Source organism: Heptranchias perlo, chromosome 2 (genome assembly GCF_035084215.1).
Source record: "Heptranchias perlo isolate sHepPer1 chromosome 2, sHepPer1.hap1, whole genome shotgun sequence".
NCBI classification, from domain to species: Eukaryota; Metazoa; Chordata; class Chondrichthyes; order Hexanchiformes; family Hexanchidae; genus Heptranchias; species Heptranchias perlo.
In genome coordinates, this window is record NC_090326.1 from 109,803,983 (window position 1) to 109,827,519 (window position 23,537).

Below are 23,537 nucleotides of genomic sequence, written 5' to 3' on the forward strand. Positions count from 1 at the left end.
TACCATAATGTAGCAGCAACACAAATCAGGAATTTAGGATGAAGGTAGGAAGGTTAGTGCAGATGCAGTGCCACCATGGGGCTCGGTTTAATCAGTTTTTAATCATTTTTATTGTGTAGATTTGTCTGTGTTTTATAGACTTTGCTTTGTAACCATAGGTGACATGAATTAGAATGGATTAAAGTGTTGCCTTCACTGTGCAATCATGTGTGCGTCTCGCATGTTTTTGGCATCTGAGAACTTCCCAGTGTGAAAGCAGCAGTCTTTGAGAGTAATAAACCTTGCATTTAGATCACATATGACAAAAATGTCTCAAAGCATCTTTTAAAGTGTAACGACTTATTTTGGAGACAAAAAGAAACCACTATGCTGTGCCTGCATCAGGTAATTAAATAAATATCAATTACTATGTTTTCTGTGGTGTTGGTTGAAGCTGGCAGGTTAGGCTTTACACTGGGAAAATACCATGCCATTTTTTGAATAGTGCCATGCTCTACTTAATATCCATTTCAACCATTGCAATAGGCAAGCAGAGTTCTCAAAGGTTCCTGCACCTCCAAAAAATTGTGATGCTCCAAACTAGCAATTTGCACAATGGTGCTGGCATAAGCCCAAGTCCTAAAATGAAAACTGTGTTAATGTTCTTTTGAAACTAGATTGCTGACATATTACAATTCTCAATAACTTTTTAATGTACAGGGAAAAAAACAAGAAATTAAAGAACTTTAGTCATAGAGACATGAGAGCTTTCCATTCCTATAATTATCAGTCCTATTATGTATAGTGTCTTTTCTGGTCGTACTTAATTTCATGTATTGCAATTAGAACAGTTTCTTTTGAATGAAGTTGGAACAGAATATTGAATTAAATACAGTGTATAGCTTTGTAGATTAAAATGCATTCAAACTTAAAAGTGCGTTGAGTCAAACAGATTATGTTCATCCACATTTAAACTTTCAGAGTAAATTCACTAATCCCGCACTTGCAGCGTGAGACCGCACACGAAGGAAGAGCTGGTCGCAAAAATGATGGGACAGTTATTGACTGCAGTCCCTTCCAACACGGCTGCCTGCCGAGAGCGTCAGATCGGCGAATTTACCGTATAGCGAATCAATAACACGTACTTAAGGGATCAGATAGCATCATAAACAGAGTGCAGTATCCTTCAATGCTCTTTCAAATATTATTATTATTGTTTCCTAATATACACAGTATGTCAGCATTGCTCAGAGGGAGGATAGAGGTTCGACATCCCGATCTATCCAATCTGAGTCTCACTCAAGGACGGGCAAAGCAGAAGCAAAATGCTTCCTCAAAGGGGAGGCGTGGGAGAAGAGAATTTCAAATCAGCTGGAAATCCTCATCGGCCACTGATGTGTGCCTCCTGGTTGCTGCCAACTGACAGTCCACAATTTGTCTGTGAACGGGCCACCTGCCGGCTCTATCAATTGCAAGCACATGGGCCCCAGCAGGACCAATGACAGGGATAGAGCAAGGGCAGACTGTAAAGATTAAAATATTTTTCATGATGCGTTCTGATACTGCTACTGATAACTGCAATTACATGGCCCTATAAATACATAACAAGTCACTGCACTTCAAAGGTAATTCATTGTGTGAAGCACTCGGGCTCAATGTTTCAAATGACAAGAGAATGTTTAAAAAAAATGTATTTCAGAAAATTGCCAATTCCATCTGCCTCTAGCTCTCTAGGTCACTTAGAGCAACAGACATAATGGAGCCGACTTTACAGGCCTGGCACAAAGTTAGCAAGACCAGATTGCTGCAAGCGAACTGCTCACATAATGGAGCACATTCTGACCCTGCTTTATACTGCAAGCTCAGTACTGTAATTTATGTGTGCTTCTGACTAGTTTACACCTGCAGCCGGAACTGGGGGGGGCGGGGGGGAGGAGAGGAAGTACCACAAGATTGCAGCCTTCAAAAGGATGTGGCCGCTTTAAGGTAATTGGCTGCCTATGGGGTAAAAAGAAATGCATGAGTCTGAGGCAACAGCAGACCTCTTGTTTGCTGGCTGGCCAACTGCACCTGCCACTGCACAAGGAGAGATGCCTTGTTTGGCACCCCAGGGCACCTTCTCCAGAAGATGACAGTGCACGATACCTGGTAGGTGGTGGCATCGAGGATCAGTGTTGTGTACTAGCCTGGAAGAGATGCAGGAAAAAGTTACCTATTTTAAGGAATTTGGCTAAGTACCTATAAGTGCCATTTGCAGGTAGATGGTCCTGGATTGCTTGCCACAATCTGTAAACATTTGTTCTTTGCATCTCATACATATCCATACTTGAACAGGGCAGACAGTCTGCTTTCCGGTGACTTTATTCACCTCGAGCTCCTGCTCTATTGTTTTTCCAACCACCACTTATCATTCTTCCTCAAATGTCTTCATTTGACCTCACTAGATTCCCCCCTCTTCCTCCATCTCCCCAAACATAACAGCACAAAAATAACTGTGAGAGTCAAAAAACCGACAACAGCAAGAACAGAAAAAACAGTAACAGCTCAATGGTCGCAGAGCCAACTGTAAAAATAGAATAATTCATTATTTAACTATGGAAGACTGTAGATACAGAATAATTTATCTGACAACAACAACTTGCATTTGTATGCGCCTTTAATGTCGTAAAACATCCCAAGGTGCTTCACGGGAGTGTTATCAAACTAAATTTGACACCAAGCCACATAAGAAGATATTAGGACAGATGACCAAAAGCTTGGTCAAAGAGGTAGGTTTTAAGAAGTGTCTTAAAGGAAGAGAGGGAGGTAGAGAGGCGGAAATGTTTAGGGAGTGAATTCCAGAGCTTAGGGCCTTGGCAGCTGATGGCACGGCTGCCAATGGTGGAGCGATTAAAATCGGGGATGCGCAAGAGGCAAGAATTGGAGGAGCGCAGAGGGTTGTAGGGCTGGAGGAGGTCACAGAGATAGGGAGGGGCAAGGCCACGGAGGGATTTCAAAACAAGGATGAGAATTTTAAAGCTGTAAGTATTGGGGTATTTCAATATCTAACTGTGACAGACTGTGTATCACACACAGGGTTGGATATATAAAAAGAAAAAGATAGATATAGAGAAAGAGACACAGGGGATGATTTTTAATGTCTTGAATGGTTAAGAACTGGTGCAAATCTAGTCTAAAGTGTAGTGTCCCAGTAGCATATGATTTTCTTCAGTCAGCTTATTTGCATGCAAAGTGCAGTTTAGACCTATTGCAGGAGGGACAAAAAATGATAGTATTAGCAGAAATTGAAAGGATTAAAGGGAAACATTGCAATGTGGCAAAAAATATTACATCCTTTAGAAAGGCATTTCAATCCTTTGGCAAGGCTAAAGGATTGAAAAGGAAGGAAGGAGGGAAGGAAAGGAAAGGAAAATGACAGAAACTTGCATTTACATAGCAGCTTTCATAATCTCAGGATGCTCAAAGCACTTTACAACCAATGAAGAGGCGAGAGTGCTACCACAGCTGACACTGTCTAAATCCAATGTGGTGGTACGAGTCTGCAGACAAGTGACGGAGCAGCCCAGCATTGAACCTTATTTGATAGCTGATGTAGTGGTGGTGGTGCTGCATGAAGTGGTTACCAGGAAGGTGGCCTGGTTTGGCATTCCAGGGGAACATCTCCATAGGTCAGCATTAAAGCGTGTCTGGAAGGCAAGGGAAGCAAGTTGACTATTAATGTCACTTGTTGTGCCAGTGATAAGGTGACTGTTAGCTGCAGGTATCCTTGCAGCAGATGGCACAGCTCTGCATCGAGCTCTCTGCTGACCGAGACACAGTAAAGGCTGGGTTCCACTGTTATTGCCAGGCAGGTGTGCCTGCAAAAATGGTTGATGGTATTGCGGCAGGCGCAGCCAATCAGGCTATGCTGGTTGTCGATCACACTGGAATGCCATCTTTCATGCAGTGCCAATTAGAGGATGACATGCTGTGATTGGGGTACTTCTGAAGAAGCTTGCAGCATTACGATGTCAGGTCTATATATCATGCCTGTGCCATTAGGTCTGTTATCACAACCTCCCTTGAGAATTGGAGCCTCCGCATATACAAAGCCTCTGATAAAGTGAGGTACATATACCTTAATATTCAGATGTCGGTGCAAGGTACCGGCCAGTAAGCACACAGCACTGCTGATGCAGCCTGACCGACCTAGCCTCCCTCCATTGATCCTCCTCTTCCTCCAAATATATTGGGTGTCAGTTAGGATTGTTGGAACATCCATTGGTAACACAAATGGAGCTGTAGAATTACATATGCCATTGTAGAACAATTACCACAAAGGCTCAGAAAGAAAACCAAGTGACATAAAAAAGCCTTAAAACTTTGCACTAAGCTTTCTTTCTATGCCCTTTAAATAAACTTCCTTACACAGCTCATTTCCTAACAACACTGGATGCCCTACGTGTATCATTTGCAATCAATATCCTGCAAGCACAAACATCAGAAATAATGTGCAACATAAAATTATGTCAGCCCCTCTAGTTTCAATATAATGAAGCTCCCATCTGTTTTCCCTGGGAATGCATATGACTTACACATAAGGTGGAGATCCAGTGTTACGGACTTCAGACAAACTTTCTGCTTCCTTATACCTATGTGTGTCACATTACAGACAGAGACAGGTATACAGAAAGAAAGATTGAGATTGGTAGACAGTAGAGACAGATTCAGGTAAAAAATATTTGTTTTTTTATTTGAGTGCAACACTAGCAGGGATCAACTTAAACAGCAAAAAAAAAATCACCTTTATAATCAATTTTTTTTTACATCAATGCTTGTGAGATGTGCTGTGAGGTAAAAGGAATGTTACCATACTACCATAGTTAACAGAACTAGAAATTGAGGTTGAAGTGACTATTATTTTATACTTGAAAGAACACTGATCTGAATTTTGAGATAAATCTTGAGATCACACCATGATTTAATTTATTAGAACATGACAAAGTCTGGTTTGTAATTTAGGTTTTGCTTAATAAGGAATGTATTTTTCAGGCAATCTGGTAAGGCACCTATGCATGGCTCTGCAGCATTGGAGTGTGATTGAGTGAGTTGTTTCTTTGGAACCCATAAAAATGAGGCCAAATTCTGTGTAGCATTTTTCTTTCTATTTAGGAGCAAAATTAGGAAGCACTTTTTCACTTCAAAGGTGAGTGGAAATCTGGAACTCGCTCCCTGAATAAGCTGTGGATGCTGGGTCAATTAAAATTTTCAAGACTAAGATCGATAGATTTGTGTTAGGTAAGGGTATCATGGGATGTAGAGCCAAGGTAAGTAAGTGAGGTACCGATCAGCAATCAATTAACTGAATGGCTGAAAAGGCACCGGACACGACAAAGGCAAACCAAGCCCAGTCGACCCTGCAAAGTCCTCCTCACGAACATCTGGGGACTTGTGCCAAAATTGGGAGAGCTGTTCCACAGACTAGTCAAGCAACAGCCTGACATAGTCATACTCACAGAATCATACCTTTCAGCCAACGTCCCAGACTCTTCATCACCATTCCTGGGTATGTCCTGTCCCACCGGCAGGACAAACCGACCAGAGGTGGCGGTACAGTGATATACAGTCAGGAGGGAGTCCTCAACATTGACTCTGGACCCCATGAAATCTCATGGCATCAGGTCAAACATGGGCAAGGAAACCTCCTGCTGATTACCACCTACCGCCCTCCCTCAGCTGATGAATCAGTCCTCCTCCGTGTTGAACACCACTTGGAGGAAGCACTGAGGGTAGCAAGGGCACAGAATGTACTCTGGGTGGGGGACTTCAATGTCCATCACCAAGAGTGGCTCGGTAGCACCACTACTGACCAAGCTGGCCGAGTCCTGAAGGACATAGCTGCCAGACTGGGCCTGCAGCAGGTGGTGAGCAAACCAACACGAGGGAAAGAACTTACTTGACCTCGTCCTCACCAATCTACCTGTCGCAAATGCATCTGTCCATGACAGTATTGGTAGGAGTGACCACCGCACAGTCCTCATGGAGATTGAAGTCCAGTCTTCGCACTGAGGACACCATCCAACGTGTTGTGTGGCACTATCACCGTGCTAAATGGGATAGATTCAGAACAGATCCAACAGCTCAAAACTGGGCATCCATGAGGTGCTGTGGGCCATCAGCAGCAGCAGAATTGTATTCCAGCACAATCTGTAACCTTATGGCCCGGCATATTCCTCACTCTGCCATTACCAACAAGCCAGGGGATCAACCCTGGCTCAATGAGGAGTGTAGAAGAGCATGCCAGGAGCAGTAACAGGCATACCTAAAAATGAGGTGCCAACCTGGTGAAGCTACAACTCAGGACTACATGCATGCTAAACAGCGGAAGCAACATACTATAGACAGAGCTAAGCGATTCCACAACCAACGGATCAGATCAAAGCTCTGCAGTCCTGCCACATCCAGTCGTGAATGGTGGTGGACAATTAAACAACTAACGGGAGGAGGAGGCTCTGTAAACATCCCCATCCTCAATGATGGCAGAGTCCAGCACGTGAGTGCAAAAGACAAGGCTGAAGCGTCTGCAACCATCTTCAGCCAGAAGTGCCGAGTCAATGATCCATCTCGGCCTCCACCCGATATCCCCACCATCACAGCAGCCAGTCTTCAGCCAATTCGATTCACTCCACGTGATATCAAGAAACAGCTGAGCGCACTGGATACAGCAAAGGCTATGGGCCCCGACAACATCCCGCCTGTCGTACTGAAGTCTTGTGCTCCAGAACTAGCTGCACCTCTAGCCAAGCTGTTCCAGTACAGCTACAATACTGGCATTACCCGACAATGTGGAAAATTGCCCAGGTATGTCCTGTCCACAAAAAACAGGTCAAATCCAATCCGGCCAATTACCGCCCCATCAGTCTACTCTCAATCATCAGCAAAGTGATGGAAGGTGTCGTCGACAGTGCTATCAAGCGGCACTTACTCATCAATAACCTGCTCACCGATGCTCAGTTTGGGTTCCGCCAGGACAACTCGGCTCCAGACCTCATTACAGCCTTGGTCCAAACATGGACAAAAGAGCTGAATTCCAGAGGTGAGGTGAGAGTGACTGCCCTTGACATCAAGGCAGTATTTGACAGAGTGTGGCACTAAGGAGCCCTAGTAAAATTGAAGTCAATGGGAATCAGGGGGAAAACTCTCCAGTGGCTGGAGTCATACCTAGCACAAAGGAAGCTGGTAGTGGTTGTTGGAGGCCAATCATCTCAACCCCAGAACACTGCTGCAGGAGTTCCTCAGGGCAGTGTCCTAGGCCCAACCATCTTCAGCTGCTTCATCAATGACTTTCCCTCCATCATAATGTCAGAAATGGGGATGTTCGCTGATGATTGCAGTGTTCAGTTCCATTCGCAAATCCTCAGATAACGAAGCAGTCCGAGCCCGCATGCAGCAAGACCTGGACAACATCCAGGCTTGGGCTGATAAGTGGCAAGTAACATTCGCGCCAGATAAGTGCCAGGCAATGACCATCTCCAACAAGAGAGAGTCTAATCACTTCCCCTTGACATTCAACGGCATTACCATCACCGAATCCCCCACCATCAACATCCTGGGGATCACCATTGACCAGAAACTTAACTGGACCAGCCATATAAATACTGTGGCTACAAGAGCAGGTCAGAGGCTGGGTATTCTGCAGCAAGTGACTCACCTCCTGACTCCCCAAAGCCTTTTCACCATCTACAAGGCACAAGTCAGGAGTGTGATGGAATACTCTCCACTTGCCTGGATGTGTGCAGCTCCAACAACACTCAAGAAGCTCAACACCATCCAGGATAAAGCAGCCCGCTTGATTGGCACCCCATCCACCACCCTAAACATTCACTCCCTTCACCACCAGCGCACAGTGGCTGCAGTGTGTACCATCCACAGGATGCACTGCAGCAACTCCCCAAGGCTTCTTTGACAACACCTCCCAAACCCTTGACCTCTACCACCTAGAAGGGCAAGAGCAGTAGGTACATGGGAACACCACCACCTGCATGTTCCTCTCCAAGTCACACACCATCCCGACTTGGAAATATATTGCCATTCCTTCATCGTCGCTGGGTCAAAATCCTGGAACTCCCTTTCTAACAGCACTGTGGGAAAAACTTCACCACACGGACTGCAGCGGTTCAAGAAGGCGGCTCACCACCACCTTCTCAAGGGCAATTAGGGATGGGCAATAAATGCCGGCCTCGCCAGCGACGCCCACATCCCATGAACAAATTTTAAAAAAGAAAAGAAAAAAAGCGCACTTCTGTTCCTATGTACGATAAGGACAGTTGACGTTCTATTGTTACTTAACTCAATAAGGATCACTAATTGTGATAAAAAGTTATTGCTGCTTTGAATTAAAAGAGAATTTATCTCTCAGGCTTTGTTCCTGGAACAATCAGAATTGAGGTTCTTTTTTCAAATTACACAACCTAGTTTCAGAATATATATTGCTGATATTAAATTCATTCAAAGTTAATGATGCAAATATCCTAAACAACTCAGTCTTCTTGAGAAAGTATTTGGCAAACCTTTATCATTTGTTCACAAATACACAGTGCGATGATATAAATCACATTAAAATACATCATCACCAGTGATAATCCTAAAGTCCAATCATAATTTAGGTTTATTTTTTGATTTTCTGAATTTCTGATTGTATGTACTTGATCGAGACTTGTCCAAAGAAACTACTTCTTCTGATGGGGGAAAATCCAGAACAAGAGGGTATAATCTTAAGATTAGAGCTAGGCCTTTTGGGATTGAAATCAGGAAGCACTTTTTCACACAAAGGGTAGTGGAAATCTGAAACGCTCTCCCCCAAAAAGCTGTAGATGTTGGATCAATTGAGATTTTCAAGAAGGAGATCGATAAAATTTTGTGTTCGGTAAAGGTATCAAGAGATATGGAACAAAGGTGGGTAAATTAAGTCGAAGTACAGATCAGCCATGTTTTAATTAAATGGTGGAACAGGCTTGAGGGGCTGAGTGGCCTACTCATTCCTTCCCTTTATATTCATTGCTGTATATTTTTTGTTCATGCAATGTTTGCTCCTCTGTTTCAGGGGAGGAGCAATTGAGAAGAAAAATCAAGTACAGTTTAAGTCTTGCCTCAGCTGGTGAAGTTTGTATGTTGTTGGAGAAAGATTAGACCCCGTTTTTCTTTGGAGGGGTGTCAGAATTTCTGTAAAGTAGTCAAAGAAAGTAGAAATAACCACGTTAAAGATTGGAGCTGCCAGAAAGTAATGAAAAAAAAACCTGTCGAGAGGAGCTGTGGGGACATGTGCATGAAAGAAAATGCAATCAGAGTTGCTGTGGGGAAGAGGGGGAGTATGCGATGTCTCAAGATTAAAGCAGTGGGGGCTGAATAAAATTAATACTGGATTGCCAGAAGGGATGAAAGACTGTCGAGAGGAGCTTTGGGAAGAACGCAGGAAAAAGCTTCAGAGAGATCAGAGCTGCTGGAGAAGGAAGCAGAGAAAGAAGAGGAAATAAATAAAGCACTCAAACTATGTCATCTTTTGAAGATCACATTTTCTTTATTATATTAAAGTGAGAAAAAAGGTGATTTTCCAGCTGCTCAAGAAAGTGATCTTTCATTACATAACCTTCGCTAACAGCACTTCCAACATTAAAATGATATTAAATAAAATGAATTTCAACTTTTTAACCCGAAGATTTAAGGTTTGATGAACAAAAACAGCATTTACAGCTAATGTCATTAGGATCTATTCATCTCTTCTCCAGGGCAAAGATGCCTCTATCAGTGAGAAATGACAAAACGCATCTGTGAAAAAGAGATGGAATTGTTGAAGCCTAATGCCATTTTTCTAAAAAATTATTACATTCTAACCAGGATTGCTGGAGCATGAAGTAGACTACAACAAGATAAACCTGGCTTCTTATACTTATAAACAATTTTACAACACCAAGTTATAGTCCAGCAATTTTATTTTAAATTCACAAGCTTTCGGAGGCTTCCTCCTTCGTCAGGTGAACGATGTGAACACAGTTCACATCGTTCACCTGACGAAGGAGGAAGCCTCCGAAAGCTTGTGAATTTAAAATAAAATTGCTGGACTATAACTTGGTGTTGTAACATTCTTATACTTAATACACACAAAGAAACCGGAAAAAAAACAGCTGGTTCACCAAGCCTGTCCAGCCCAGACCTGATGCAATCTACATGCACCATCAACCCTACCCTGCAGCCATGCAGCCTCCTGGGAGAGGCAAAAAAGAGAAAAAATAAACAACGTCAATTTAGGAAAAAAAAAATCTGGGAAATTCCTCCCTGATCCCCAAAAGTAATTAAGCAAGCTCCTGCAGATCACAGTGACTGGTCACACTCATACAATATCTCCCAGTTATTCTATGCTCTTAGTGACTGCCATGATGAGGTTTGCAAGAAACTGGATCTCATCATAGTTGCCTCCAGCTTCACCAATTTGTAATTTCATTGAACATATGACCAAAAATAATCTTTGCACACTACACATTAAACATTGTATTTACTGGAGTAAAGACCACATTCAGCAACAAATATTCAACAAATATCTATAACTTTGAACTTACATTGCCAAAAATATTTACACAAGTCTATTCCTAGAATCTTCTTGTGCCCTTCTGCCTCTCTAATATGTACTGATCAGAACATCAACATTATTGGTTACATAGCATGCAACATCTTTCCCATCTCCCCTCAGTCTGCTCCAGGTTCACACTGCATTTACTCCCAAATATTTGCTCAGCTCAACTCGTTACTGGCCCTCTTGATGCCTGAAACAATGCTCAGTAAATAGTCATATGCTGAAACTGTGATTCATTACCCAATGTCCTACTCTCAATGAGCACCAATTACTTGGTAATCTACAGCTGGCAAAACCTTTACAGCAAATGCAACACAGAGTTATTGCCACTTGTTGAGAACATTTTTTGTGATTTGTTTTTCTCTTTCTCTGCTGGCACTTAAACTTTATGAGCCTTTGTGTCAGTTGCTCTTCATTATATTTTAGCCCAGCACCATTACTGGTCTCTCAGGGCTTCTCTACAGGAATCCTCCAAGCTGACACGTGTGGATAAAGGGAGGAGCTGCAGAGAAATGCCACACAGGTCAGGCTACCTGTGCGCTCCATGCCACTGCCCTCTGCACACCCGCATCTGCAGTCAGAGGTGAAATTACCTCACTTTGGCAGACATTGTGCTGCTGGATGCTCCTCCTCCCAAACGAAGCTATGTCAACAGATCCCAGCTGGGGTCACTACAGTGTGAATGTGTGACTAACCATTATGCTGCAGGGTTCTTCAGAAGCACCCAATCATAACATATTGGCCTAGAAATTGGGTCACGCCGGCCTACCAACACGAACTGGGCGAAAGGAACGATCCCTGCGCTGGAATGGATAGGCTCGAGGCAAACCCAATATTGGGCCTCAGGCCTCATTTAAATAAGATCAGTGAGCTTCAGGCACTTGCTGGGTGTCCCAGGCAGCTCACCAATGAAGAGGATTGCAATTTTGGGCCGCTACGTCGCCGGCAGGGGCTCTCAGGTAGGTCCTGGGAGAGGGGGGAAGCAATCAGGAGGAAGCGGGGGGAGGGGCGGAACGACCGGGAGAGGGAGGGGGTTGACCGGGAGAAGGAGGGGCACTTTCCAGCACTCCTGCTCCTCCCAACTCTACATTCAAATAAGGGTATTCAACAAAACTTACAGCCCACAGCGATCCCTTTAAGCCAGCCTGTTCAGATAGTGTGTGACCAGCTCCAAAGAATTCTTCACAGCAATGCCAAATTTGATGGAAGTTGTCATGACACCTTCATCCTCAAGAATTCTAGTCTCCCTAATCTATTCAAGGTCAAGGGAGCAGATGGATTTGAGCTGATAAATTGTACCCGTTGCTACCATGGATAATGACCCCTCTAACCCCCGGAGGACAGGAAGAGTTTGCAAAGGGATTTAGACAGGTTAAGTGAATGGGCAACAAGGTGGTAGATGGAGTATAATGTGTGGAAATGTGAGGTTATTCACTTTGGTAGGGAGCATTGAAAAACAGAACATTTTTTAAATGGTGAGAAACTATTAAATGTTGGTGTTCAGAGAGACTTGGGTGTCCTTGTACAAGAAACACAAAAGGTTAGTATGCAGGTACAGCAGGCAATTAGGAAAGCAAATGGCACGTTGGCCTTTATTGCAAGGGGTTTGGAAAACAAGAGTAAGGAAGTCTTACTACAGTTGTAGAGACCTGTGAGACCTCACCTGGAGTATTGGGTACAGTTTTGGTCTCCTTATCTAAGGAAGGATATACTTGCCTTGGAGGCGATGCAATGAAGATTCACTAGATTGATTCCTGGGATGAGAAGGTTGTCCTATGAAGAGAGGTTGAGTAGAATGGGCCTATACTCTCTGGAGTTTAGGAGGATGAGAGGTGATCTCATTGAAACATATAAGATTATGAAGGGGCTTGACAGGGTAGATGTTGAGAGATTGTTTCCCCTGGTGAGAGAATCTAGAATTAGGGGGCATATTTGCAGGATAAGGGATCGGTCATTCAAGACTGAGATGAGGAGGAATTTCTTCATGCAGAGGGTTGTGAATCTTTGGAATTCTCTACCCCAGAGGGCAGTGAAGTCATTGAGTCATTGAATATATTCAAGGCTGAGATGGATAGATTTTTGGACTCTAGGGGAATCACGGGATATGGGGATCGGGCGGGAAAGTGGGGTTGAGGTTGAAGATCAGCCATGATCTGATTGAATGGCGGAGCAGGCTCGAGTGGCTGTACGGCCTACTCCTGCTGTTATATCTTATGTTCTTATGTTCTCTATGAACAGAAGATGAGGAGTGCTACAATGTGGTCCAGTCCTCTATTAGAGTTGTCAGAGAGAGAACAATAGGAGTCTTAAAGTGGCACTTTCATTGCCTGGATAGATTAGGAGGGGCTCTGCAATATGCTCCAAGTGTTTATCATGTATAGTGGTAGCTTACTTTACCCTGCACAACTTTGTTATCCAAAAAAGCCTGGCTATGGAGATTGCCAGAGAGATGGCCCCAGCTGCTTTAGAATAATAGGATCATAGAAAGTTACGGCACAGAAGGAGGCCATTTGGCCCATCGTGTCCATGCCGGCTGAAAAAGTGCTATCCAGATAAATCCCATTTTCCAGCACTTGTTCCGTAGCCCTATAGGTTACGGCACTTCAAATGCACATCCAAGTACTTTTTAAATGATTGAGGGTTTCTGCCTCTATCTCCCTTTCAGGCAGTGAGTTCCAGACCCCCACCACCCTTTGGGTGAAAAAACATTTCTCCTCAGCTCCCCTCTAATCCTTCTACCAATTACTTTAAATCTATGCCCCTGATCACTGATCCCTCTGCTAAGGAAAAATAGGTCCTTCCTATCCATTCTATCTAGTCCTGTAATAATTTTATATATCTCAATTAAATCTCCCTTCAGCCTCCTTTGTTCCAAAGAAAACAACCCCAGCCTATCCAATCTTTTCTCATAGCTAAAATTCTCCAGCCTTGGCAACATCCTCATAAATCTCCTCTGTACCCTCTCTGGTGCAATCACATCTTTCCTGTAATGTGGTGACCAGAACTGTATGCAGTACTCAAGCTGTGGCCTAACCAATGTTTTATATAGTTCTAGTATAACCTCCCTGCTCTTATATTCTGTACGTCGGCTAATAAAGGAAAGTAGCCCATATGCCTTTTTAACCATCTTATCTACCTGTCCTGCTACTTTTAGGGATCTGTCAACATGCACTCCAAGGTCCCTTTGTTCCTCTACACCTTTCAGTATCCTCCCATTTATTGTGTATTCTCTTGCCTTGTTTGCCCTCCCCAAATGCATTACCTCACAATTCTCTGCATTGAATTCCATTTGCCACTTTTCTGCCCACCTGACCAGTCCATTGATATCCTCCTGCAGCCTACAGCTTTCCTCCTCACTAACAACCACATAGCCAATTTTTGTATCATCTGCAAACTTCTTACTCATACCCCCTATATTTAAGTCTAAATCATTGATATATACCACAAAAAGCAAAGGACCTAGTACTGAGCCCTGTGGAACCTCACTGGAAACAGCCTTCCAGTCACAAAAACACCCATTAACCATTACCTTTGCTTCCTGCCTGAGCCAATTTTGGATCCAACTAGCCACCTGCTTTGAAGACAAAGGAGGATAGAATGGAGCCTCATGAGCACCAGAACTTGGAGGATGCCTCAGTGCCTGTTGCAAGTCCGATATGAATGGTGCCATCTAATCTCTCCCCGACTGCCTCCAGGGCTTCAGTCATGCTTCCGTGGAGCAGGCGACACCAACTGGTCCTCGGCCACTTTTAAGGTTGGGAAACTTTGCAGATTATGATGAATCTGCCACTGATTACAACAAGGAAAAAGCTTCCATGATGTTGCCATAAATGAGGGCAGTTCACCCTTAAGTCAGTTGGTGCACATTCTCAAAGACTAACCTCAGTGCCCGCATGTAGGGTTGATGTTGCTTGAACATCCTTCTTTTCAGGAGAGGACATGTGAAATCTCAGCCTTATTCTCCAGCAATTTTCCCTGCTTCTCTCCTGAAGGCACTGACTCACACTGCAGTCCAGTTACAGGGATGTTGGCCACTCTCCAGCACCTTGTCTAAATGGCTCCTTTTCATGAAAGAGTCTGGACAGCATCAGGAGGCTATTCAACTGTTGGGGTTATCACAGTCAAGCCAAATCCTGTCTTCACTGAACATCCACAAACATATGCACTTTCCAGCACAGATCACTGGATAGTGATGAGGAGTGAAAATCTGTCTGATATTTCCTCTCCCTCCTCCAGGGCTGTTGAGGCCAAGTATGATACCTATACTGCCACAATGGCTGAGATCAACCATTATTGTATAGACGAGAAGTTAAACATGGAACCTTCCTGGTCTGTATGGCTTAGTACCAACACTGTGTGGTGAACTTACCGATTGAGCCATTTTTGTAAGCAAGTTATCAACATAATAAATGTATACCGACATTGGATATAGAAAATAATAATAAATATTTACAGCTCTTCGCCATACAATGTCCTCTATTTCTTTAATTTCTTTGCAATGTTTTCAGTATATTCAAGGTTACAGTTAGTACATTTGTATAACTGGCAGGATAAATGATCTGGTACAGATAGTGTGTAGATTGCTGAATAATAAACAATTTGCCATCCATTTTGCATGTGTGGGAAAATGTAAAGTGCTAAGAAGAACAGGCACAGTTCAGTAATTGTGAGCATCAGCAGAATGTAATGCCTGTGGCTGGATCGACCTACCTAAGCAGATGTGAGAAGGAAATCAAATATAGCAGTTTGTCCAAACTATTGCATAAACTCTTCCTGCTCAGCCTTGAGCACAGCAGCTGCTACAGTATTAATTGCAATTATTCACTGCATGAAGAAAAATGAATATCTGACAGATGTACTGCACCAAAATAATCATTTCATACAACTAGTCTTACGTAATCAAATTACCAAGACGAACACCTGCATTTACGTGGATGTTGTCAATGGACTGTCATTTTGTGTTTATTACAGCATATTGTTGAACAGATTTATGGAAAATGCTCACAGAATGTACAACAAAAAAAATACTATAGTTATTTTGCATCAATAAAATATAGTGCTTGAACGAACCCTGGCTGTCTCATTTGTAAAAGTAAATCTTCAAAATCAATGGTGATGGAAAATTGAGTTTGTTTCAGTTGATCGAAGAAACTTTTTATGTGTTCCTCATGATACAGAAACACTGTATTCCGTGAGTGAGAAGACCTGATAACGCATGAGAAAACCAAGTTGGATATTCCACTGTTCCTCACTGACTGGTTTGTTCACCATAGATGAACATAAAGTGTGGGACAAGAAGGTCGACATCAAACATACTACTTTCAGCAGACCATTTACAATTTGTACTGTCATGGATTCTCTCCAACTTAATTTATCTCCATAAACAAGTAAATAGCCACACCTGACACCATCAAGACAAGACACCTCTTACCTCCTTGATCCCCAGCTATTAATCTAGCATTACAATCTACTTTATTAAATGCTAACTGGTTCAGCCTGCAAGTGTGTGTGGTTCCCAGCTTGGCCTTCGGACTAGGCAAGTTAACATTCCCCAATTCCCAGCTCGGTCCCGATCTTGCCATGTCGGCTAAATCTTGAGTTGCTGCCCCTTCCTAATTGGTCAAACCTAACTCCACCACTGTGTGTGCGTGTTGACAGCCATATTATCAATGGAAACACTAAGAGTAGGCTTGGCTGTGACGTTCCCACGATCCAACAGCCTGCTGACACCCATCATCTAGGCTCATGAATGAACAAAGAGAGCTGCCTGTGCCCATGGACCTAACGTCAGCATAAATCAGCACCATCAGCAGAGGTGGAGGGTACACTGAGCAAAAATATTTTTAAAAATCAAAGCATATGGTGCTCAATAGCAATTTCACTCAAATTTACGTTATAATGTAACGCCTTGTTACACCGGTCATGGTAAATAGATTTTAAGTTCTGTATGATTTCTGGGTGGTGCTGTTTTTTGCTAACAACAGTGTTATAAAGAATAAGTGCCTCAGGATGTATGTCCAGTTTCCACGGTATATTTAATAGCAGTGGTTTAAGTGAGTTGTAAATGTAAACAACCGACATTTTAATACTTAGAAAAGGTATCTTGGGTATTATGTCTACTGTACCTCCTTAAGTGAAAGGCTAATTGCAATTTTCTATTTACAAAGCCAGAGCCACAGTGTCCAATGATAACGTTAAGTGATTGATTGCAGGCAATAGCTTCCTAGCACAGACTGTGCTGCTTTAATCACCAGATGCACAGGTTATGTTAATTGTCTGAGTATGATGACTGGACTGGTTTTTAACTGGAAATCCAGCGTTTCTCAACCATGTATCATTCACAGGCCTCAGGTGTGCAGACTGCAGTACCACTTCTCCACATCCCCATCAATCATCAACCAGCTGCAGCCAAGGACTATAAGCACAGACACTAAGGACTGCATGATCAGATGGTCTCTGTATTACCCGTCCTTTTGAGTCACTCAGAAATAACTCTCTTTATTTTACTGTCTGCTTCAAAAAAGGGAGTTCGAGTTTAAATAACCTGATTTTTAATTAGTGAGTTGTTAAAGTGAAAGAAGAACCTTGCATAGGTAAGCAGACTACGATCCAATTATATAGTGTACAAGCAGAGCACTGGTTATGATTAAAAATTGAGCTGATAAAAATAGCAAATAGAAGTCATTTTCTTATTTGCACAATATCTCCAACTTTCCTTGTATGCAATGAACAAGTAATTACAAATCCTTCAAAAAGGCTCCCCATCTGTTCCACTGCTTGTCGGTGACCTCCATGTGCTCCCAAACGTTAATTCCTACATGTCATTTTGCACATGGCATAACACATTCTGATGCCCTCGAAAATGACTGTCACCAACCATTATTAATCAGGTTGGTGTGTCGATGGCTATCTGCATATGCTTTAAGATACCTTGCATAATTTTACCAGATGGACAACCAGACCCTTATTCTGGATGTCTATCCCTCTCATTTTTTAACTTAACCATATTGACACAGTTATCTTCCAAGCAGACAACAGTATAGATGTCGCCACAGCAGGAAACCATGCATTCATCACTGTAAACGGTGTTACTCTCCGCTGTGAGGCTATTGCTTGTCAACAATTCTGCTGTAGTGGAGGAGGTAAGTGACAGGTAATCCTTAATGTCAGACGAAATTCTGTTATTGACATGTGGCTTTATATTGTATAAATCTCTTTTAAGGTGTGAGATGTTTTGAAACTGACAGTCCTGTTTGTTTGTTTTCTATATTACATCCTGATTTGACAGTTCTTAGCTGAGTATCCCACATTTGTCATGCAAAGAATCTTAGATCTTTTGCCCTGATTATAGCTAAAACCTTCATCTGTACCAAAAAATGCTTCCATCAGATTCTTCTGAATGACTGCTTTTATCTTCCCTTTGTTATTTTCCATTTTTAAAATTGTGGCCACTTCTGCCCCTTTAACATTCTCCACTAAAACTACACATAGTCGTTCTGCTGATCTGCTAAAACTCTCTGCCAAGGCTCTGGCAATAGATGTATGAATCATAGAAATTTACAGCACAGAAGTAGACCATTCAGCCCATCATGTCTGTGCCGGCCGAAAAAGAGCTATCCAGCTTAATCCCAATTTCCAGCTCTTGGACCTTGTAGGTTACAGCAATTCAAGTGCACATCCAAGTACTTTTTAAATGCGATGAGGGTTTTTGTCTCTACCTCCCTTTCAGGCAGTGAGTTCCAGACCCCCACCACCCTCTGGGTGAAAAAGTTTCTCCTCAACTCCACTCTAATCCTTCTACCAATTACTTTAAATCTGTGCCCCCTGGTTATTGACCCCTCTGCTAAGGGAAACAGATACTTCCTATCCACCCTATCCAGGCCCCTCATAATTTTAAACACCTCAATTAAATCTCCCCTCAGCCTCCTCTGTTCCAAAGAAAACAACCCCCAGCCTATCCAATCTTTCCTCATAGCTAAGATTCTCCAGTAGTGGCAACATCCTCGTAAATCTCCACTGTACCCTCTCGAGTGCAATCACATCTTTCCTGTAATGTGGTGACCAGAACTGTAAGCAGTACTCAAGCTGTGGTTTAACTAGTGTTTTATACAGTTCTTGCATAACCCCCCTGCTCTTAAATTCTATGCCACGGCTAATAAAGTATCCCATATGTCTTCTTAACCACCTTATCTATCTGTTGTGCTACCTTCTTGGATCTGTGGACATGCACTCCAAGGTCCCTCTGTTCCTCTACACTTCTCAGTATCTTACCATTTATTGTGTATTCCCTTGCCTTGTTTGCCCTCCCCAAATGCATTACCTCACACTTCTCTGGATTGAATTCCATTTGCCACTTTTCTGCCCATCTGACCAGTCCATTGATATCTTCCTGCAGTCTACAGCTTTCCTCCTCACTATCAATCACACAGCCAATTTTTGTATCATCTGCAAACTTCTTAATCATGCCCCCTACATTTAAGTCCAAATCATTGATATATACCACAAAAAGCAATGGACCTAGTACTGAACCCTGCGGAACCCCACTGGAAACAGCCTTCCAGTCACAAAAACACCCATTGACACCATTACCCTTTGCATCCTGCCACTGAACCAATTTTGAACCCAACTTGGATCCCATGGGCTTGTACTTTTTTGACCAGTCTGCCATTTGGGACCTTGCTAAAATCCACGTAGACTACATCAAAGGCGTACACTCATCGAACCTCCTTGTTACCGCCTCAAAAAATTCAATCAAGTTAGCCAGACACGACCTTCCCTTAACAAATCCATCCTAACGGTCCTTGATTAATCCGAGCCTTTCTAAATGATGATTAATACTGTCCATCAGAATTTTCCTCCAATAATTTGCCCACCACCGAGGTTAGGCTGACTGGCCTTTAATTACTTGATCTGTCCCTTTATTAGCCTTTATTTCAAGGGGGATGGCGTATAAAAGCAGGGAAGTTTTGCTACAACTGTACAGGGTGCTGGTGAGACCACACCTAGAGTACTGCGTACAGTTTTGGTCCCTTCATTAAAGGAAGGATACACTTGCATTGGAGGTGGTTCAGAGAAGGTTCACGAGGTTGATTCAGGGTATGTAAGGGTTTTTCTTATGAGGAAAGGTTGAGCAGGTTGGGCCTATACGCACTGGAGTTTAGAAGAATGAGAGGAGATCTTATTGAAACATGTAAGATTCTGAGGGGGCTTGACAGGGTAAATGCTGAGAGGATGTTTCCCCTCATAGGGGTATCTAGAACTAGGGGGCATAGTCTCAGAATATGGGGTCGCCCATTTAAGATGGAGATGAGGAGAAATTCCTTCTCTCAGAGGGTTGTGAACCTTTGGAATTCTTTGCCCCAAAGAGTGGTGGAGGCTGAGTCATTGAATATATTCAAGGCTGAGTTAGACACATTTTTGATCAGCAAGGGAGTCAAAGGATATGGGGAACAGGCAGGAAAGTGGAGTTGAGGTAAAAATCAGATCAGCCATGATGTCATTGAATGGCGGAGCAGGCTTGAAGGGCCAAATGGCCTACTCCTGCTCCTATCTCATATGTTCTCCCTTTTTAAACAACAGTACAATTCTAGCGGTCCTGCAGACCTCTGGCCCCATGCCTGTAACCAGAGAGGATTGGAAAATAATGGTCGGAGCCTCCGCTATTTCCTCCCTTGCTTCTCTTAACAGCCTTGAATACATTTCATCTGGGCCTGGCTATTTATCTTCTTTCAAAGATGCTAAACCCCTTAATATTTCCTCTCTCACTATGTTTATCCCATTCAATATTTCACACTCCTCCTCCTTAACTACAATATCTGCATCGTCCCCCTCCTTTGTGAAGTCAAATGCAAAATATTCATTAAGAACCATCCCCACATCTTCCGCCTCCACACATAGGTTACCTTTTAGATTTCTAATAGGCCCTACTCTTTCCTTAGTTATCCTCTTGCTCTTTATGTATTTGTAAAACATCTTTGGATTATCCTTGATTTTACTTGCCAATATTTTTTCATGCCCTTTCTTTGCTTTCCTAATTTCCTTTTTAATTTCACCCCTGCACTTTCAATACTTTTCTAGGCTTTCTGCAGTCTTGAGCTCTTGGTATCTGACATAAGCTTCCCTTTTTTGCCTGATCTTACCCTGGATGCTCCTTGACATCCAGAGGGCTCTAGATTTGGGAGTTTCACCATTTTTCTTTGTGGGAACATATTTGCTCTGAACCCACACTATCTCCTCCTTGAATGCCTCCCATTGTTCTGACACTGATTTAGCTTCAAGTAGCTGTTTCCAGTCCATTTTTGCTAAATCACTTCTCAGCTTAATAAAATTGGCCTTTCCCCAATTGAGAACTTTAACTCCTGTTCTATCTTTGTTCTTGTCCATAACTATGCTAAATCTAACTGAATTATGATTACTACCACCAAAATGCTCTCCCACTGATATCCCTTCCACCTGCCCAGCTTCATTCCCTAAAATTAAGTCCAGAACTACCCCCCCTCTTGTTGGGCTTGCTACATATTGGCTAAAAAAGCTCTCCTGAATGCAATTTAAGAATTGTATGCCCTCTATACCTTTTACACTGAATCTATCTCAGTTATTAATAGGGTAGTTGAAATCCCCTACTATAGCTGCCCTAATGTTTTTGCACTTCTCAGAAATTTGCCTACATATTTGCTCTTCACTCTCCCGCTGATTGTTTGGGGGTCGAGAGTGCACTCCCAGCAGTGTGATTGCCCCTTTTTTTGTTCTTCAGTTCAACCCATATGGCCTCATTGGATGATTCTTCTAACATATCATCCCTCCTCACAGCTGTAATTGTTTCTTTAACAAATATTGCAAATCCCCCTCCTTTTTTATCCCCCTCTCTATTTCGTCTGAAAACCTGTAACCAGGAATGTTGAGCTGCCATTCCTGTCCTTCTTTAAGCCATGTTTCAGTAATAGCTCAGATATCATACTTCCACGTGTCTATCTGTGCCCTCAGCTCATTCGTCTTATTCACTAGACTCCTTGCATTGAAGTATATACCATTAAGCACTGCCAAACTCCTTTGTTGTCTATTTAGATAGATAGAAGTTACAACATGGAAACAGGCCCTTCGGCCCAACATGTCCATGTCGCCCAGTTTATACCACTAAGCTAGTCCCAATTGCCTGCACTTGGCCCATATCCCTCTATACCCATCTTACCCATGTAACTGTCCAAATGCTTTATGGATAGAAAATCTATTATGCCCACACCGGGAGTCGAACCCGGGCCGCCTGGGTAAAAGCCAGGAATCCTAACCACTAGACCACATGGGAACTAGCCTTTGTTTCCTCTGCCTTCCAAACTCGCTTTCTAATTTTCTGCCTTCCATTTCCAACTTAGCTTCTCTCCCTTCTGAATCTACGCTCAGGTTCTCATCCCCTGCCAAGCTGGTTAAAACCCTCCCCAACAGCTGAGAACAGTTCTGGAAGTCCAATACAGCAATTTTCCTTCTACCCTGTGGAGAAGTGCCTCCACTTCATTGGCATCTTTCCCTGACAGTAGCTGAAATCTAGAACTTGCTGTGTTGGGAACCATGTGCACAAATCCACTTCCTACAACTCCACTGTGTGCACCATTGATACATCAACATGCTGAGCCATTGACTGCTGAACAAATGCTTTTTTTCTGTTTTTTCTCACCAGATTCACTTACTCCAGAGATAAATAGATTGATTTTGCAATTCCACAATCCAGTTGAAGATAGGGCTCCAATTTCCCAACCGATGCTCCCTGCAAGCACGGCTTTAGAATGTGAGCACCAGTGTGGAATCAATTCTCATGTTCATTGATTCAGTTAAAAATAACTAGGATCTTATAGCCTCAAATTTCTAGTCTCCTCCCTACAGTTTTACATAGAAATGCATCGAAGTTACAACACAGAAACAGGCCCGTTTGGCCCAACTAGTCCACGTTGGCGTTTACCCTCCATGCGAGCAAATAGCTCTAATCACATTTACTCATCCTGTTCCCATATCTTTTGAAACCCTTTTCCTTCATCCACCTCTCCAATCTAACCTTGAATGTTGACATAGTTTCTGCCTCACCCACTAACCCTGAAAGTGAACTCCCCAGCCTCACAACTCTCTGTGTGAAGAAGTTTCTGCTGACCTCTGTTGTAAATCTCATACATTTCACTTACCCATGAACTCAACAACTATTAGAAACAGTCTACTTCTATCTATCCTGTCCAGTCGTTTCATAACTTTAAACACTTCTATTATATCATCCTGTAATCTGCATTGTTCTAACGAAAAAAGCCCTGATTTTTCAAGTCTTTCTTTGCATTTGTATTTCACTGCTTTGCATAGGCCCCAGAAAACATTTGTAAAACTTTTTTTTAAAAATCCCATTTTATTAGCATCTCGGAGGTTGCCGGCATCCACACACTGCATCAGGTGTACAATTATCTGCCCCATTTATGGCTTGACAGTCTGGAATTGGCCTGGGAGCTTGCCTCCAGAATACAAGAAACCCTGTGGGTTGAAATTTGGCTAGGGTCAAAGGTGCATCTCTGTGGTGGACGGAAATTCTGCCCTGCTGAAGATGTGCCCCAATCCAAAAACCTAGGCTAATATTTCTAATGATATTGATTCACATTTAATTAATGAAACATGCAACTTAGACAGACGGACAAGATTGTTAGATTGTTGAACAAAATTACAGAAATAGCCCCTACTTCCATCTTTCTAGCCTTGGTCGCCTTCCTTACTCTCAAAGTTTTCTCATATACAATACTTACAGATTCTTAAAATATATAAGTATCGTTTAGTCCCATATCTTACAGACTAATTTCATGCTTCATGTTACCAAGCTCTAGATGCTTGTGGCAATATAAAACATTCTATATTGCTCCATTATCACTAGTCATGAGTCTGGGTAATTTTCTTAATTATGGACAATCATGGTTAGCTAATAAAAGCCACT

At 42.7% G+C, this 23,537-nt stretch overlaps 1 protein-coding gene and 1 non-coding gene across 3 annotated transcripts in view; both read right to left on the reverse strand.

The window, feature by feature from the left end:
- cntnap2a (contactin associated protein 2a) overlaps positions 1-23,537 on the reverse strand; it is a 1,620,024-nt gene that overhangs the window by 1,207,830 nt on the left and 388,657 nt on the right. The gene's annotated exons all lie outside the window — the stretch shown is intronic.
- trnak-uuu (transfer RNA lysine (anticodon UUU)) lies at positions 21,816-21,887 on the reverse strand. The gene has a single exon. It is a non-coding gene; the product is annotated as a tRNA-Lys (tRNA).